The sequence below is a fragment of the Saimiri boliviensis genome, chromosome 5 (assembly GCF_048565385.1).
Source record: "Saimiri boliviensis isolate mSaiBol1 chromosome 5, mSaiBol1.pri, whole genome shotgun sequence".
NCBI classification, from domain to species: Eukaryota; Metazoa; Chordata; class Mammalia; order Primates; family Cebidae; genus Saimiri; species Saimiri boliviensis.
This window is the reverse complement of record NC_133453.1, coordinates 9,840,466-9,858,445: the sequence shown is the minus strand read 5'-3', so window position 1 is coordinate 9,858,445 and position 17,980 is coordinate 9,840,466.

The following is a 17,980-nucleotide window of genomic DNA, read 5'->3' as shown; positions in this document are numbered from 1 at the left end:
TCAGGGCCCAGAGTCACCTTGCCCACTCCCAAAGTCCCTGAATGGCCTCCCACTGGAGCCCAGGTGAAAAGATTAGCAGGAAATGGGTGCCCTCTGGTGGACACAGAAGAACTGCAACGTGTTCCTCTGCCCAGGATTCTGTTCGGTCCAGGAAAAACCCTTCGGTGGGCCCTGGTCCCAAGGTAGGTAACTTTAGTCACCTCCACACCCTGACCCACCAACAAGACCTTTCTCCTTCTCTGTTGCTGGAACCCCAGTCAGATGTCACAGTCAGTAGTCCTTTCCCAGGCCTTCCCTCTGGGCAACTGACGTCCCCTCCCAGGGGACTATCTCTTACATGGAACAAGAGCTGGAGGCTAGGGTCCACTCTTCCACTCCTGAAGGCCTTGGGATTCCCTGCGGCGACAAGCGCTCCTGCCCAGCTCTGTTCAAATGTGTGGTGTGCATGGTGTCTGCCAGGGCAGGCCTGTTCCTGAGTTCTCTCCAGTGCCAAGTACAGCACACAGGGAAGGAAGGGCCTCATGTAGTACACTCCCTCACTAGATGCCACGCGCCCTCACTAGACTCCATGTGCCCTCACTAGAATCCATGCGCTCTCACTAGACGCGACGTGCCCTCACTAGACTCCACGTGCCCTCACTAGACTCTACGCGCCCTCACTAGAATCTACACGCCCTCACCAGAATCCATGCCCCCTCACTAGACACCGCCTGCCCTCACTAGATGCCCTGCGCCCTCACTAGATGCCACGATCCCTCACAAGACGCCACGATCCCTCATTAAAATCCACGCGCTCTCACTAGACGCCACGCGCTCTCACTAGAATTCCACCTTCCCTCACTGGGACTGCTACCCTGGGTGCAATCCCACGGCCCTCTGTTACTAGAATGAGGGGCAAGGAGTCAGGGGCTTGCAGCTCTACCTCCTGGCTCTCTCTTGGCTGTTGGCTACACACTCCCAGTATCTAACACTGCCTCTCCTCTGCTGCCATCACAAGCTGTGGGGGGTCAGGATCCTCAGCCTCCGTTCTTAACTCCAACCGGATCTCAGTCCTTCCCCGGCCTTGCTGCCTAGTCTCCCTCTACCAGGCCACCTCTGCGGGTCGAATGCCTGTGTCCCAGATACAGACTGGCCCTGCCTGCCTCAGGGCCCAGGCCACAGCATGGTGTCCTCTTGGTGGGAGCTGCTTCATGGGGTTGGACTCCTTGGATCTCGCATTATTTGGAGCCTGCTTGAGTCTGGCTGAGCCTCACAGGTCAGGTCCCCGCTATGCCCAACCTGTCTGCCCAGGAGCCCATCTCCTTGATGCAAGTGTGGTCAGTTTCGCAGTGTGGCTACCTGTCCTCCCTGTACCCCAAGCCCATGGAGAGGCATGGGCAGAGCCAGCCAGGGAAGCGGGCAGAGCTGTGTTTTGAGCTACTCCTCTTGGGATACCTCAGCCTATGCTCATGGGTCTGGCCTGAGCTCAGAGAGGTGATGGAAACGCAGATTAGGAAACATGGCTGAGGGCCGGGCACGGTGGCTCAAGCCTGTAATCCCAGCACTTTGGGAGGCCGAGGCGGGTGGATCACGAGGTCGAGAGATCGAGACCAACCTGGTCAACATGGTGAAACCCCGTCTCTACTAAAAATACAAAACATTAGCTGGGCATGGTGGCCCGTGCCTGTAATCCCAGCTACTCGGGAGACTGAGGCAGGAGAATTGCCTGAACCCGGGAGGCGGAGGTTGCGGTGAGCCGAGATCGTGCCATTGCACTCCAGCCTGGGCAACAAGAGCGAAACTCCGTCTAAAAAAAAAAAAAAAAAAAAAAGGAAACATGGCTGAAACAATATGAGGCCTCCTGACACACTGACCTTACTCATACACTGGATGAATGACAATGCATTATTTGCAGAGAAGGCCTAGCAGCCAGTGACTGGTGTGGCTTCCATGAAGTCCTGAGCACAGCCAAGGAACCCAGCTTCAAGGGTGGGTGCTCCCATGGGCTCTCTATCAAGGCTGTCACCCACAGCAACAAGAAGGACCAGGTGGTCACTTGAAGCAACCTCATTTTACATGCACTCATGTGGGGATCCCACTATGAGGCTCTGGGCAGGGAGCAGATCCCTTACCGAAAGGAGAAGCTGGTGGATTCCTGGCTCTCCAAGGTCCCAGGGAACATCTATTGTTTTTGCTACCAGCAGCCATCCCTTCATCCTATTCTTGGCAGCAATGCCCTGAAGCAATGTTTTTTTTTTTTTTTTTTTTTTTTTTGAGATGGAGTCTTGCTCTTGCTCGTTGCCCAGGCTGGAGGGCAGTGGCGTGATCTTGGCTCACTGCAACCTCTGCCTCCTGGGTTCAAGCAATTCTCCTGCTTCAGCCTCCTGAGTAGCTGGGATTACAGGTGTGAGCCACCTGGCCCCAGCTTTCCTTCTGAATGTCCTCTCTCCCACACTCAGACAAGCCCCAGGGCAGAACATGTGACTTATTCCTGGCCAATCAGTGGCCTGAAGTGCCCTGGCCACATTGGTTGGTTCAAAGTTGGTGCGTGACCCAAGTCATACAGTCAGAACTAGTTCTGGAACTTTTTTCCCTTTCTTTCTTTGTTTCTTTTTCTTTTTTTTTTTTTTTTTGAGACGGAGTTTCGCTCTTGTTACCCAGGCTGGAGTGCAATGGCGCGATCTCGGCTCACCACAACCTCCGCCTCCTGGGTTCAGGCAATTCTCCTGCCTCAGCCTCCTGAGTAGCTTGGATTACAGGCATGTGCCACCATGCCCAGCTACTTTTTTGTATTTTTAGTAGAGACGGGGTTTCACCATGTTGACCAGGATGGTCTCGATCTCTTGACCTCGTGATCCACCCGCCTCGGCCTCCCAAAGTGCTGGGATTACAGGCTTGAGCCACCGCGCCTGGCAGGTTCAAGCAATTCTCCTGCCTCTGCCTCCAGAGTAGCTGGTGCTCACCACTACACCTGGCTAATTTTCTGTATTTTTAGTAGAGATGGGATTTTGCCATGTTGGCCAGGCTGGTCTTGAACTCCTGACCATGTGATCCGCCCGCCTCAGCCTCCCAAAGTGCTAGGATTACAGGCATGAACCACCATGCCTGGCCACAATTTTTATTTTTATTTTTATTTTTATTTTATTTTATTTTATTTTTTTGAGACGGAGTTTCACTCTTGTTACCCAGGCTGGAGTGCAATGGCGCGATCTCGGCTCACCACAACCTCCGCCTCCTGGGTTCAGGCAATTCTCCTGCCTCAGCCTCCTGAGTAGCTGGGATTACAGGCACGTGCCACCATGCCCAGCTAATGTTTTGTATTTTTAGTAGAGACAGGGTTTCACCGTGTTGACCAGGATGGTCTCGATCTCTCGACCTCGTGATCCACCCGCCTCGGCCTCCCCACAATTTTTATTTTTTAATTTTTTTATTGGGTTGCTGGAAAGGTAAGAAACATTTGGTTTTGTCCCTCAGGGATTTAAACTTAAGAGGCTGAGAAGATGAGGATGCAGTCTACTCAGAGAGGAGCAGAGCTGAGCCAAGAGGCAGAGGAACCTCACGTTCTGATGACATTGCTTGATCTCTTCAATCCAGCCATGCAGAGTATTCAGTTATGCAAGCCAGTAAATTTCCTCCTGGTTTAGGCTAGTTCAGGTTGGGTTTTCTGTCATCTGTACCTGAAAGACTCCCAACTAATAAACGGAAAATGCAGGGCTTCAGGCTCCAGTCTCCAGGGACAACCAAGTCTCCATGAACAAAGACAGCTTGTTTGTGGGGGACAGAGGTGTGGGCATGCCTTCTCTGGTGTGGTTTCCAGATTTGGAGGAATAGAGAGAGGTGAGTTAGCCTCAGAAGAGGCTGTGATGGTCATGGTCCGTCTCTCAGCAGGATCTGAGTCCTGCCTGAACCATTCCAGCCAGTTGGGGGGAAGGCAGGGGTCATCTGAGCTGCCCACCTGGAGTCCTCTGTGTGGAGCCCCCATCCCCTCTTCTCCTGCCCACAGTGATCTCTGGCCCTCTGACCTCCGAGTGCTCCCACTGGGCCTTACAGCCAAACACACACACTGAAGTAACTTGATGGCCCTGGGAGGCTCCTGGTTAAGGTGTGAGATCCCATCTTCAGGCAGCCTGGAACCTCCCAGTTGTCTCTCTGCCCCAAGGTGTACCTGATAAAGGGGAGGTGACTCCATCCTGTCTGGAGAAATGCTAGGTTAAGCAATGCTAAAAGGGTTTTCTGGCATGGTGGCTCATGCCTGTAATCCCAGCACTTCAGGAAGCTGAGGTGGGAGGATCACTTGCGCTCAGGAGTTTGAGAGCTCAGGAGTTTGAGGCCAGCCCCAGCCTGGGCAACACGGTGACACCCTGTCTCTACAAAAATTAAAAAATTTGGAGTGATGGCACATGCACCTACAGTCCCAGCTACGTGGGAGGCTGTGGTGGGAGGATTGCTTGAGCTTGGCAGGTTGAGGCTGCAGTGAACCACTGCACCACTGCACTCCGGCCTGGGTGGTAAAGCAAAATCCTGTCTTAAAACAAAACCAACCAACTAACCAAACAAACAAAGATTTTCTTTCTGTAGAGTTCACTGCCACTAGGCAGTGCAGCAATATTCAGGTGTTCAAACCATGTCATCAGGAACCCGTCTACCTCCCGCCCTCTGTCAGTTCTGTTTTCCTTAGCATTGGTTTTGTTTTCGGACCATTTCACAGCTATAGTAGTATTGAACATGGTGACTACTTTCTTTCTTTTTTTTTTTTTTTTTTTTTTTGAGACGGAGTTTCACTCTTGTTACCCAGGCTGGAGTGCAATGGCACAATCTCGGCTCACTGCAACCTCCGCCTCCTGGGTTCAGGCAATTCTCCTGCCTCAGCCTCCTGAGTAGCTGGGATTACAGGCACGTGCCACGATGCCCAGCTAATTTTTTGTATTTTTAGTAGAGACGGGGTTTCACCATGTTGACCAGGATGGTCTCGATCTCTTGACCTCGTGATCCACCCGCCTCGGCCTCCCAAAGTGCTGGGATTACAGGCTTGAGCCACCGCGCCCGCTATGGTGACTACTTTCACAGCTTCTTCACCTAGCTTGGTGATAGGAGTGGGAGGGCTGAAAAGGTAATATGTTAACAGGACAGTTGTTGGTTTTTTCTTTGCTTTTTTTTTTTTTTGAGATGGAGCCTTGCACTGTGGCCAGCCTGGAGTACAATGGCAGGATCTCAGCTCACTGCAACCTCCATCTCCCGAGTTCAAGCAATTCTCCTCCCTCAGCCTCTCGAGTAGCTGGGTCTACAAGCACGCACCACCACACTCAGCTAATTTTTAAATTTTTAGTAGAGACGGGGTTTCACCATGTTGGCCAGGATGGACTTGATCTCTTGACCTTGTGATCCACCCGCCTTGGCCTACTAAAGTGCTGGGATTACAGGCATGAGCCACTGCACCAGGCCCCAATTGTCGGTTTTCTTTTTTTTTTTTTTTTTTTTTGAGACGGAGTTTCGCTCTTGTTACCCAGGCTGGAGTGCAATGGCACGATCTCGGCTCACCGCAACCTCCGCCTCCTGGGTTCAAGCAATTCTCCTGCCTCAGCCTCCCGAGTAGCTGGGATTACAGGCACGTGCCACCATGCCCAGCTAATGTTTTGTATTTTTAGTAGAGACGGGGTTTCACCATGTTGACCAGGATGGTCTCGATCTCTCGACCTCGTGATCCACCCGCCTTGGCCTCCCAAAGTGCTGGATTACAAGCTTGAGCCACCGCGCCCGGCCCAATTGTCGGTTTTCTAATGAAACTCATGAGAAGGCAGTATGACAGAGATCACGAGCCCTTTGGGAAGCCAGCAGCCCCTCATCCCCCTACTCCTAATTCAGCTGAGATGGGTCTGTGCTCTGCAGGTCCAGCTCGCGGGCCCGCTGGGACCCACCATCTCCGAAGGGGAACCAGTCTTTTTCCCCCGATGGTTCCAGCCCAAGTCCTGCGGAAGGCTCTCACTGGTCAGATCTGGTCATGTGACCCCATCCCCAAGTCAGTCTCACGGAGGCACTTGGACAGAGGGTGAGAATGGATTAGGTGTCTTCCCTTATGAAAAGTCAACGTTATGAATAGGAGGGAGGGCTGGGCAGGAGAAAGCAACTGATGTCTTCAGCATCCATTCCGTGGGTATTTGGGAAATTTCTTTTTTTTCTGAGACAGAGTCTCCTCTGTCGCTCAGGCTGGAGTGCAGTGGCATGATCTTGGCTCACTGCAACCTCTGCCCCCCCAGGTTCAAGTGATTCTCCTGCCTCAGACTCCCAAGTAGCTGGGACTACAAGTGCCCGCCACCATGCCTGGCTGATTTTTGTATTTTTAGTAGAGACGGGATTTCACCATGTTGTCCAGGCTGGTCTCAAACTCCTGACCTTGTAATCCACCCGCCTCAGCCTCCCAAACTGCTGGGATTACAGGCATGAGCCACCATGCCTGGCGGAGGAATTTCAATACAATTCAAAATGGAAGCAGAGTGACCTGGGCCTGCTCTTGGGCAGGTGGGCCTGAAGTATGATTGCACCCAGTGGTAGTGGAACCACATGTCAATATTCCCCTTGGTATTGTCCCCGAGTACTTCTTTCACTTCCCTTTGTAGCTCTTCCACCACTAGGATGAGGCAGGAAGCTTGAGTCTCATTCCCTGAGGGAAGGACACAGCCTGGGTCAAGAAGGCACTGCTCAGCTTGAGTTTCAAAGTAGACTCTCTTTACTTATAGCAAGATGACCACTGGAAACCAAGCTCTCAAGAGTAGCAAAGGGTTAATGTGTTTTTATGTATCATGGACCAAAGTTCAGAGACATGACTACAGTGGGAGAGGATAGTGAGAAAGGGCCCTGCTGACTGCACAGGGAGGGGACAAGCCTTTCAAGGCCAACTGGGGTAGGGCTAGGAGCAGGAAAGAGACAATTTAGACATGAGTGACTTCATGGGCTGGCAGCTAGTGCCACAGGATGCCCCAGAGAGCACACAGGTCCTTCAGTGGATGCCAATGTAGGATGCCTGTGTCTTGGGGTGCCGAGCCACCAGCCTCTGAGGAACTATCCTCTCATCCCTGCTCTCTGGGTCTTTACAAGCAGAGGAAGGATACTGCTGTCTGAGGGGGGACAAACACAGCCTCGGCCCCACCACTGAGTGGCACTGTTCATCAAGATTAGCCACAGCTAGTTGAGACCTTGTCACATAGTTGGCCACCAGGCTCACTCACCACCACTCCTTTTGAGGTCGCTCCAGCCAAAAAACAGCCACCTGCTCTCTGGGTCAAAGTGGTTCACAGAAGGGACCAGATGATATCACAGCCAAGGACTTCTAAGGGAACAGGTGGCACCAGAGGATGGTGGATCCTCCACAGTTCTCACGCTCAGCCCTGTCCTGAAGATGCTGGGAGCAGGACAGGTCCAGCTCTGACCCTATGTGAGGGAGGCTTTAGGCAAGAAACTTCCCGTGAGGCCCTGGGCTTCTCATGTCTGGAACTGAGCTCACCAGCTCTGCTCCTCTCAAGGCGAGGACAAACACAGCCTCGCCCCCACCACCGAGTGTCACTGTTCATCAAGATTAGCAACTGCAGGTTACAGGGATTTTGGCAACTCTTCTACAGGCAGGATGGGAACAAATATCAGGGCTCTCAGGTGGCACAGTGTGACAAGGACCGGTGTAGCTCCAGCTGCTTATGGCGTAGGAGGCTCATATAGCAGAGGACTCAGCCACTGGAAGAGCTGAGGGGTCTGTGGGGGACTGAGGAGGTCTGAGTGGGGAATGTAAGGGGAACTGCAGGGTGACACTAAGGGGTGTCTTAGCTCAGCTGCTGTAACACAGTACCTTCAACTGGGTGGCTTATAAACAGCAAATATTGGCAGGGTGTGGTGGCTCATGCCTGTAATCTCAGCACTTTGGGAGGCTGAAGTGGGTGCATCACATGAGGTCAGGAGTTCGAGACCAGCCTGGACAACATGGTGAAACGACGTCTCTACTAAAAATCCAAAAGTTAGCCAGGCATGGTGGCAGGCACCTGTAATTCCAGCTACTCAGGAGGCTGAGGCAGGAGAATTGCTTGAACCCAGGAGGTGGAGATTGCAGTGAGCCAAGATCACACTATTGCACTCTAGCCTGGGTGACAAGAGCAAAACTCCATTAAAAAAAAAAAAAAAAAACCCAGCAAATATTTATTTCTTACAGTTCTGGAGGCTGGAAAATTGAAGATCAAAGGTGCTAGGTCTACAAAAACAGAAACAAAACAAAAGGGTGCTGGCACACTTGATGTGGGGTGAGCGCTGCTTCCTGGCTCATGGACAATGCCTCTTTGCTGCGTCCTCACATGGTGGAAAGAGGGAGGGTGCTCTCTGGGGTCTCTTTTTATAAGGGCACTAATCCCATTCATGAAGACTCCACTTCCTTGGCCTTATCTCCTCCCAAAGGCCCCACCTCCTAACACTTTCTCCTTAGGGAGACATAGGAATTTTGGGGGGATACCAACATTCAGACCATAGTAGGGGGAAACAGAGAAGGGACTGACGGGACCTGAGTGGGGACTGGGAAGAGAATATGGGGGACTCGAGGTAGGACTGCCCAGGGGCCTACTAAAACAACAAACTGGTTGGGCACAGTGAAGCTCACGCCTATAATTCCAGAACTTTTTTTTTTTTTTTTGAGACGGAGTTTCGCTCTTGTTACCCAGGCTGGAGTGCAATGGCGCGATCTCGGCTCACCGCAACCTCCGCCTCCTGGGTTCAGGCAATTCTCCTGCCTCAGCCTCCTGAGTAGCTGGGATTACAGGCACGCGCCACCACGCCCAGCTAATTTTTTGTATCTTTAGTAGAGATGGGGTTTCACCATGTTGACCAGGATGGTCTCGATCTCTCGACCTCGTGATCCACCCGCCTCAGCCTCCCAAAGTGCTGGGATTACAGGCTTGAGCCACCGCGCCCGGCCTCAATTCCAGAACTTTTGAGGCCAAGGTGGGGGGACTGCTTGAGCCCAGGAGTCTGAGACCAGTCTGGGCAACACAGTGCGACCTGTCTCTTTAAAACATTTAAAAAATTAAAGAGAAATTAAAAACAGTGACTTAACTTTTGCTGGTAGCCTCTTGTGCAATGACATGTTTTCAATGTAGCCATCCCAGTAGCTTTTTGCCTCCTCAGGTAGGGGGCCAAGGAGACGCCTGTGTGCAGAGGCATGGTTTTCCTTAGAATATCACTGTGTGCCGGGCGCGGTGGCTCAAGCCTGTAATCCCAGCACTTTGGGAGGACGAGGCGGGTGGATCACAAGGTCAAGAGATCGAGACCATCCTGGTCAACATGGTGAAACCCTGTCTCTACTAAAAATACAAAAAATTAGCTGGGCATGGTGGCGTGTGCCTGTAATCCCAGCTACTCAGGAGGCTGAGGCAGGAGAATTGCCTGAACCCAGGAGGCGGAGGTTGCGGTGAGCCGAGATTGCGCCATTGCACTCCAGCCTGGGTAACAAGAGTGAAACTCCACCTCAAAAAAAAAAAAAAAAAAAAAAAAAAAAAAAGAATATCACTGTGTATCTCCTCCAGAAATACCATTAGGTCCACAGCTGAGGTTCTCGGATTTGGTGCTATAACATCATTTGTAGCCTATAAATGTTTGAGGATCACTTTGGTTATAAAACTATTTTAATATCCATAAAATGTCTTTTTTTTTTTTTTTTTTTTGAGACGGAGTCTTGCTCTGTTGCCTAGGCTGGAGTGCAGTGGTACGATCTCAGCTCACTGCAACCTCCGTCTTCTGGGTTCAAGTGATTCTCCTGCCTCAGTCTCCTGAGTAGCTGGCATTACAGGCTAATTTTGAGCTGCCACACCTGGCTAATTTTTGTATTTTTAGTAGAGATGGGGTTTCACCATGTTGGCCAGGCTGATCTCAAACTCCTGACCTCGTGATCCGCCCGCCTCAGCTTCCCAAAGTGTTGGGATTACAGGCTTGAGCCACTGTGCCCACCAAAAGAGTCTTTTTTTTTTTTTTTTTCTTGAGATGGAGTTTCGCTCTTGTTACCCAGGCTGGAGTGCAATAGCATGATCTCGGCTCACCGCAACCTCTGCCTCCTGGGTTCAGGCAATTCTCCTGCCTCAGCCTCCTGAGTTGCTGGGATTACAGGCACGTGCCACCATGCCCAGCTAATTTTTTATATTTTTAGTAGAGACGGGGTTTCACCATGTTGACCAGGATGGTCTCGATCTCTTGACCTCGTGATCCACCCGCCTTGGCCTCCCAAAGTGCTGGGATTACAGGATTGAGCCACTGCACCGGCCAAAAATGTCTACTTTTAAGTAAATCTGCTTTTATTTTCTTGGAATCCTCCAAGAAAAACTGGTTATAATCTTAGCCTAATTTTACCAAATTAATATTTATTATTCAAAATTTTCAATATTTGTTAAATTATATTCAGCTTGTTGCTGAATATAAGCCAATTAAAAGTTGGTATATACCTGCCAGAAGAGATGATTGGGATTCTAATCCTGACATAAAGCAATAAAATGTAATTTTAAGTTCTGTAAACAGGTAGACCAATCATCTCCACTTGATTATGCCAGAGTACCTTGTGACCCATAAAATACTCAGATAGCATATTATATATCTCAAATGCACATAATTTAGCTCAAGATGAATTAATATTATATATAAAGCATTCAAGTAATAATAACTTTGCTTATCCTCTTATAACAGAGAAGAGTTATTTGGGTGATGATTTGAGTAAGTCAATTCACTTAAGAAGCCATTCTAAGGTATCTGAGTAGATGCCTTTTCCTTTGAATGCATTTTCTCTAATAAGTGTAAGAATTCAAAACCATTCTATTGAACCAAGAGCTCAGAGTTCAGAAGTGGGTGGTCAATACCCATTTGTTGCTACAGCTGCCAGTAATGGGGTTTGAGGGTATGTTTCTTTCTTTCTTTTTTTTTTTTGAGACAGAGTTTTGCTCTTGCTACCCAGGCTGCAGCGCAATGGCGTGATCTCAGCTCACCGCAACCTCCGCCTCCTGGATTCAGGCAATTCTCCTGCCTCAGCCTCCTGAGTAGCTGGGCTTACAGGCACATGCCACCATGTCCAGCTAATTTTTTGTATTTTTAGTAGAGACGGGGTTTCACCATGTTGACCAGGATGGTCTCGATCTCTTGACCTTGTGATCCACCCGCCTCGGCCTCCCAAAGTGCTGGGATTACAGGCTTGAGCCACCGCGCCTGGCCACAAATATGTCTTTAAGAGCTTACCTGAGGTCCCCAAACTTTCTCTGTTCACAGCAATCTTAGTGTTTCAGTAATTTTTTTACAGTGCACCTAGGCCAAAATAAATATCTAACTCCTCTTTATTTAGTTAGGTTCAAACAACTTATAAAGTATTTCTGCCCTAACTTAGTAGCTTGCCATATTATTTTGGAGAAAAAAAAAACACATAAATTGAGAAAATAGTTTCTTTTCTTCTTTTTTTGAGGCAGGGACTCACTCTGTTGTTCAGGCTGGAGTGCAATGGTGTAATCTCGGCTCACTGCAACCTCTGCCTTCCAGGTTTAAATGATTTTCCTGCCTCAGCCTCCCAAGTAGCTGAGACTAAAGGCACATGCCACCACACCAGGCTAATTTTTTTTTTTTTTTTTTTTTTGGTAAAGACAGGATTTCATTGGGCCAGGCTGGTCTCTAACTCCTGGCCTCAAGTGATCAACCTGCTTTGGCCTCCCAGAGTGTGGGGATTACAGGCATGAGCCACTGTGCCTGGCTTAATTTTTTTTTTTTTTTTTTTTTTTTTGAGACGGAGTCTCACTCTGTTGCCAGACTGGAGTACAATGGCTGATCTTGGCTCACTGCAACTTCCACCTCCCGGGTTCAAGTGATTCTCCTGCCTCAGCCTCCCGAGTGGTTGGGACTACAAGCGCACACCACCATGCCCAGCTAATTTTTGTATTTTTAGTAGAGACAGGATTTCATCTTGTTGGCCAGAATGGACTCCATCTCCTGACCTCGTGATCCACCCACCTCAGCTTCCCAAAGGGCTGGGATTACATGCGTGAGCCACCACCCCGGGCAATTTCATTTTTAGTTAAAATGAATGACTTACTAATGGGGTGTGTGTGCCCCTTAGGCACTGCGCAGCTTTTCGAACCTTGGAATCTGATTGGTCACCACCACCCTCATCTCCTGTTCACGTTGATTTTCTCTGTGTTCTGGCTTCTTATCACCCAAACCTCTGCAAGCTCAGCTTCCCACAGATATTTCATCAAAGAGAATGCAGCACGACCTAATTTGAAACTTAACAGTCTTGAGCTAACAGTTAAGAGTTAATAGGACGGATGTTCAGTGCCACTGTATTTTCTTTGAAAATTAAAAAAATCCTGTGGGCTCCCTGTGAGTTTGTGAAAGTCTTCACCGAATTCCTGATTCTCATCCAACTCCACTCTTCAGTTTATTCAAAGCTACAGCTGAAGCTGTTTGGTTACAGATCAAATAAAATCACCAAAGAGAATTGCTAAGCCCATTATGTCTTCACTTTGAGGACCATTTTAACAGTGCGTTTTGAAAGCTGTAAAACAATTACCAGGTCACTGGCAAGAAGTTCTAAAAATAAACTTGACAATACAGGCTTAAAGTACTGTCCCACAGGCACAGGACAGTATTGTAACTAGAGAGGCTGGCCCTGCAGCTTAGCATGTTCTTTCTGGCTGTGATGTGGAGGAAAAATCAGGCAGGGAGGCCAGTTCTGCAGTCCTGAGATGGTTACAGGAACTGAGGTGGGGGCTGTGGGGATGGTGAGGACACAAACATGATGTTTATGAAGTGAAGTCAGCGGGCTAGGGTCTACTAGGCTGTGGGGCAGTAGGGCTGGGACAAAGGAGACAGCCCATGCCCTACACTGGGTGGATGTGTCCACCCACCCCTCTCACCCATGACTGGGGAGTGAAGGAAAGCAAGGGCACCTGACCTCTTTGCCTGACTTCTTCCTCATTTCTCTTCTCCACCCTACACTTGGCTGCAAGGGGAGGGCTTTCACCTCCTCCTATAATGCAAGGATTTCCCTCACATTGTAGCCTGAGTTCTCTGTATTCAACAGGTAATCAAGTATGGTCACCTGGTTCTTAATTACCAAGTTGATGACAGTTTAAGGGATTTAAAAACTCTTCTTTCTGAGTAAAGCCTGGCTTTCCAGACTTTTGGTTTGATGGAGATTCACAAATCCTGTTTTGGAAGTCAATAGCTGAACGTTGACTTCTTTCATTTATTTATTTAAAAGAAATAGAGACAGGGTCTTGCAATGTTTTCCAGGCTGATTTCGAACTCCTGGCCTCAAGTGATCCTCCCACTTGGCCTCCCAAAGTATTGGGATTGCAGTTGTGAGCCACCCATGCCTGGCCTTGAGTTTTTTCAGTTTCTACACCCCTCACTCCAGATTGATGCTGCCATTACTGTCTTCTTCACAACACCGATCATGATCTGAAATTATTTATTTACCTTCTCTCTCTTCCCATTAAAATCTAATGGGAGATTGTCCAGGTGTGGCAGCTCACACCTGTATTCCAGCACTTTGGGAGGTTGAAGCAGGATGTTCACTTGAGGTCAGGAGTTCGAGACCAGCCTGGTCAACACGGTGAAACCTGTCTCTATTAAAAATGCAAAAGTTAGCCGGGCGCGGTGGCTCAAGCCTGTAATCCCAGCACTTTGGGAGGCCGAGGCGGGTGGATCACGAGGTTGAGAGATCGAGACCATCCTGGTCAACATGGTGAAACCCCGTCTCTACTAAAAATACAAAAAACTAGCTGGGCATGGTGGCGCGTGCCTGTAATCCCAGCTACTTAGGAGGCTGAGGCAGGAGAATTGCCTGGGCCCAGGAGGTGGAGATTGCGGTGAGCCGAGATCGTGCCATTGCACTCCAGCCTGGGTAACAAGAGCGAAACTCCGTCTCAAAAAAAAAAAAAAAAAAAAAAAAAAATGCAAAAGTTGGCCGGGCGCGGTGGCTCAAGCCACTAATCCCAGCACTTTGGGAGGCTGAGGCAGGTGGATCACGAGGTCAAGAGATCGAGACCATCCTGGTCAATATGGTGAAAGCCCGCCTCTACTAAAAATACAAAAAATTAGCTGGGCTTGGTGGCACGTGCCTGTAATCTCAGCTACTCAGGAGGCTGAGGCAGGAGAATTGCCTGAATCCAGGAGGCGGAGGTTGCGGTGAGCCGAGATCGCGCCATTGCACTCCAGCCTGGGTAGCAAGAGTGAAACTCCGTCTCAAAAAAAAAAAAAAAAAAAAAAAAAAAGCAAAAGTTAGCTGTGGGTGGTGGCAGATGCCTGTAATCCCAGCGACTTGGGAGGCTGAGGCTGGAGAACTGCTGAACCTGCAAGGTGGAGGTTGCAGTGAGCTGAGACCATGCCACTGCACTCTAGCCTGGGCAACAAAAGTGAAACTCCATTTCAAAAAAGAAACAAACCAACCAAAAAATCTAATGGGAAAATAGGGACCTTACTCATCTTGTCTAGCAAGTTATCTCCACTGCTTAAAACAGTGTCTGGAATATAAAAAGTAAATGTGTGTGGCGTAAATGTATAATGCTTAAAGAATTGGCACATAGCATGTTCTCAATACTCTACAACTAAAAAAGCAAATTCTGAAATTTTCGGGACAAGGCAGCTGGAAGAAAATGAAGAGTCTACAGAGGAGGGAGGAGCAGAACACCCAGAGGAGGGGTTCCCAGAATCCAAGGAGAAGAGAAACCCAGCTGACATCAGAAGAATCAGATGCAGCAGATAAAGCAAGGACTCGAAGGGGCTCAACAGAGGGGTGGGGGCCAGAGCCAGATGGCAGTGTTTGAGGAGTGGATGAGAGGAGTGGGAAGCGTGAGTAAAGACAATTACAAGTTGGATCTGCAGAGAAAGAGAAGGACTAGAGCAGGAGCTGAAGGCCATGCAAGATTGAAGAGAAGTCTTATTTTTAGAAATTTATTTTTTAAGGTGATTTGAACATGTTTTGTGGGCTGAGGGTTGAAGGATCCAGAGAAGAGAAAAGGCTTTTCCAATTTTGTCTTAAGCCTAATCTCCGTTTCCTTTAGATTTTTACCTGGTATTTATCTTATGGCATCTTTTTCTTTTTTTTTTTTGTACAATAAAAAAAAAAAAAAGGAAATACGCCAAAAAAAAGTTGATGGTTTGAAACTATGGAGCACAAGTTTCTTTGTGTGTGTGTGTATGTGTGTGTGTGTGTGTGTGTGTATTAAGCATTATTTTTTTTGAGAAAGAAAAAAATAATAAAAAGAATAGAGGGAGAAAGAGGAAGAGGGAGAGAGAATGGGGGTATTGCTTTATTGCCCGGGCTAGAATGCAGTCTAAATATGGGTATGCCTATAATTGTCCTTAATAATGGAGACATAAAATAAAATGAGGGAAGAGAATAACAAACAAGGAGCCAACCAACATTTCGTTTAAACTTCTAAGCTGATAGGATGTGGTACTGATAAGAGTGTATATTTTGTATATTTAAAGTGGAGAGTTCTATAAATGTTAATTACGTTTACTTGTTCCAGATCTGAGTTCAAGTCCTGGATATCGTTGTTAATTTTCTGTCTCATTGATCTGTCTAATATTAATGTTGAAGTCTCCGACTATTATTGTGTGGGAGTCTAAGTCTCTTTATTAGTCTTATATGTCTGGGTATTCCTGTATTGGGTGCGTACATATTTAGGATCTTTAGCTCTTCTTGTTGTTGCATTGATCCTTTTATCATTAGATAATGTCCTTCTTTGCTTCTTTTGATCTTTGTTGCTTTAACAACTATTTTATCAGAGGCAAAAATTGTAACTTCCGCTTTTTATTTATTTGTTTTAGCTCTCTGTTTGGTTGGTAAATCTTTCTCCATCCCTTGTTTTGGGTCTTTGTGTATCCTTGAATGTGAGATGGGTCTGGATGCAGCATACTGATGGGTTTTAGTTTTTTATCTAAATTGTCTGTCTGTCTTTGGATTGGGGGATTTAGTCAATTTAAATTTAGAATCAACAATGATATATGTGAGTTTAATACTGCCATTTAATATTAGCTGGCTATTTTGTCCATTAGTTGATGTAAATTCTTCATTATATTGATGCTCTTTTTGGTATTTTTTAGAAAGGCTGATACTGTTTATTCCTTTCTATGTGTAGTGGTTCTTTCAGAAGCTCTTGTAAAGCAGGCCTGGTGGTGATGAAATCTCTGAGTGCTTGCTTGTTCACAAAAAACTTTACTTTTCCTTCACTTATGAAGCTTAGCTTGGCCGGATGTGAAATTCTGGGTTGAAAGTTCTTTTCTTTAAGGATGTTGAATATTGGTCCCCACTCTCTTCTGGCTTGTAGGGTTTCTGCTGAGAGATCTGCTGCAAGTCTGATAGGCTTCCCTTTGTGGGTAACCTGACCTTTCTCTTTGGCTGCCCTTAGTATTTTCTCCTTCATTTCAACCCGGGTAAATCTGACGATTATGTGCCTTGGAGTTGCTCTTCTTGAGGGATATCTTTGTAGTGTTCTCTGTATTACCTGGAGTTGAATATTATCTTGCCTTACTAGGTTGGGAAAATTTTCCTGAATAATACCCTGAAGCGTATTTTCCAGCTTGGATTCATTCTCTTCGTCACATTCAGGTACACCTATCAAGCATAGATTAGGTCTTTTCACATAGTCCCATATTTCTTGGAGACTTTTCTCGTTCCTTTTTATCCTTTTTTCTCTAATCTTGTCTTCTTGTTTTATTTCATTGAGTTGGTCTTCGACCTCTGATATCCTTTCTTCTGCTTGATCAATTCGGCTGTTAAAACTTGTGCATACTTCACGTAGTTCTTGTATTATTGTGTTTTTCAACTCCATCAATTCACTTATATTCCTCTCTAAATTGTGTATTCTTGTTAACATTTTGTCAAACCTTTTTTCAAAGTTCTTAGTTTCTCTGGATTGTGTTAGAACAAGTTCTTTTAATTCACAGAAGTTTCTTATTATCCACATTTTGAAGCCTGCTTCTGTAATTGGAACACACTCGTTCTCCATCAAGCCTTGTTTCGTTGCTGATGAGGAACTGGGATCCCCTGCTGAGGGAGAGGCTTCTGATCTTGGGTATTCTCAGCCTTTTTTGGCTGTTTTCTTCCCTTCGTTGTAGATTTATCCATGTGGTCTTTATAATTACCGTCTTTGTAATTGGGTTTCTGAGTGGACGTCCAACTTATTGATTCTCAGCGCCAAAATCTGAGCAACCCACTGTGCCGACTAAATCAGCGGCGTTAAGATTGATGGTGCTTTTCTGACTCTGCACCAAGAACCAACGCTCCGAGGCACCAGCAAAACCGCCTCGCCGGTCACAAGAGTCGCGCTGGCGACCCGTGGGGCTCCTCCGCTGGGAATCTCCTGGTGTGTGCGCAACAAGAATTCATGTGAAGGTGTGGCGTCCTCTTGTTCTTTGCACTTTCACTGGGAGCTACAATCCCGAGCTGCTAGTGATCAGACATCTTGGATCTCTCTCGTTTTCTTTCTTTTTTTAAGATGGAGTTTCCCTCTTGTCATCCAGATTGGAGTGCAGTGGTACGATTTTGGCTCACGGCAACCTCTGCCTCCCGAGTTCAAGCAATTCTCCTGCCTCAGCCTCCTGAGTAGCTGGGATTACAGGCACTGGCCACCACACCCAGCTAATTTGTGTGTGTGTGTGTGTATATATATATATTTGTTTTTGTAAAGACAGGGTTTCACCATATTATCTAGGCCGGCCACCACACCCAGCTAATTTTTTTGTATATATACATATATATATTTGTTTTTGTAAAGACAGGGTTTCACCATATTATCTAGGCTGATCTCAAACTCCTAACCTCACAGGTGATCCACCTGCCTCAGCCTCCCAAAGTGCTGGGATTACAGGTATGAGCCACTGCGCCAGGCCTCTTATGGCATTTCTGATAATTATTTGTTATATTCTCCTATTAGAGACCAACTCAGTAAAGGCAGGCCTGTGCCCAGCACAGCAGCTTATTAGTGGGTAAAATAGGCCT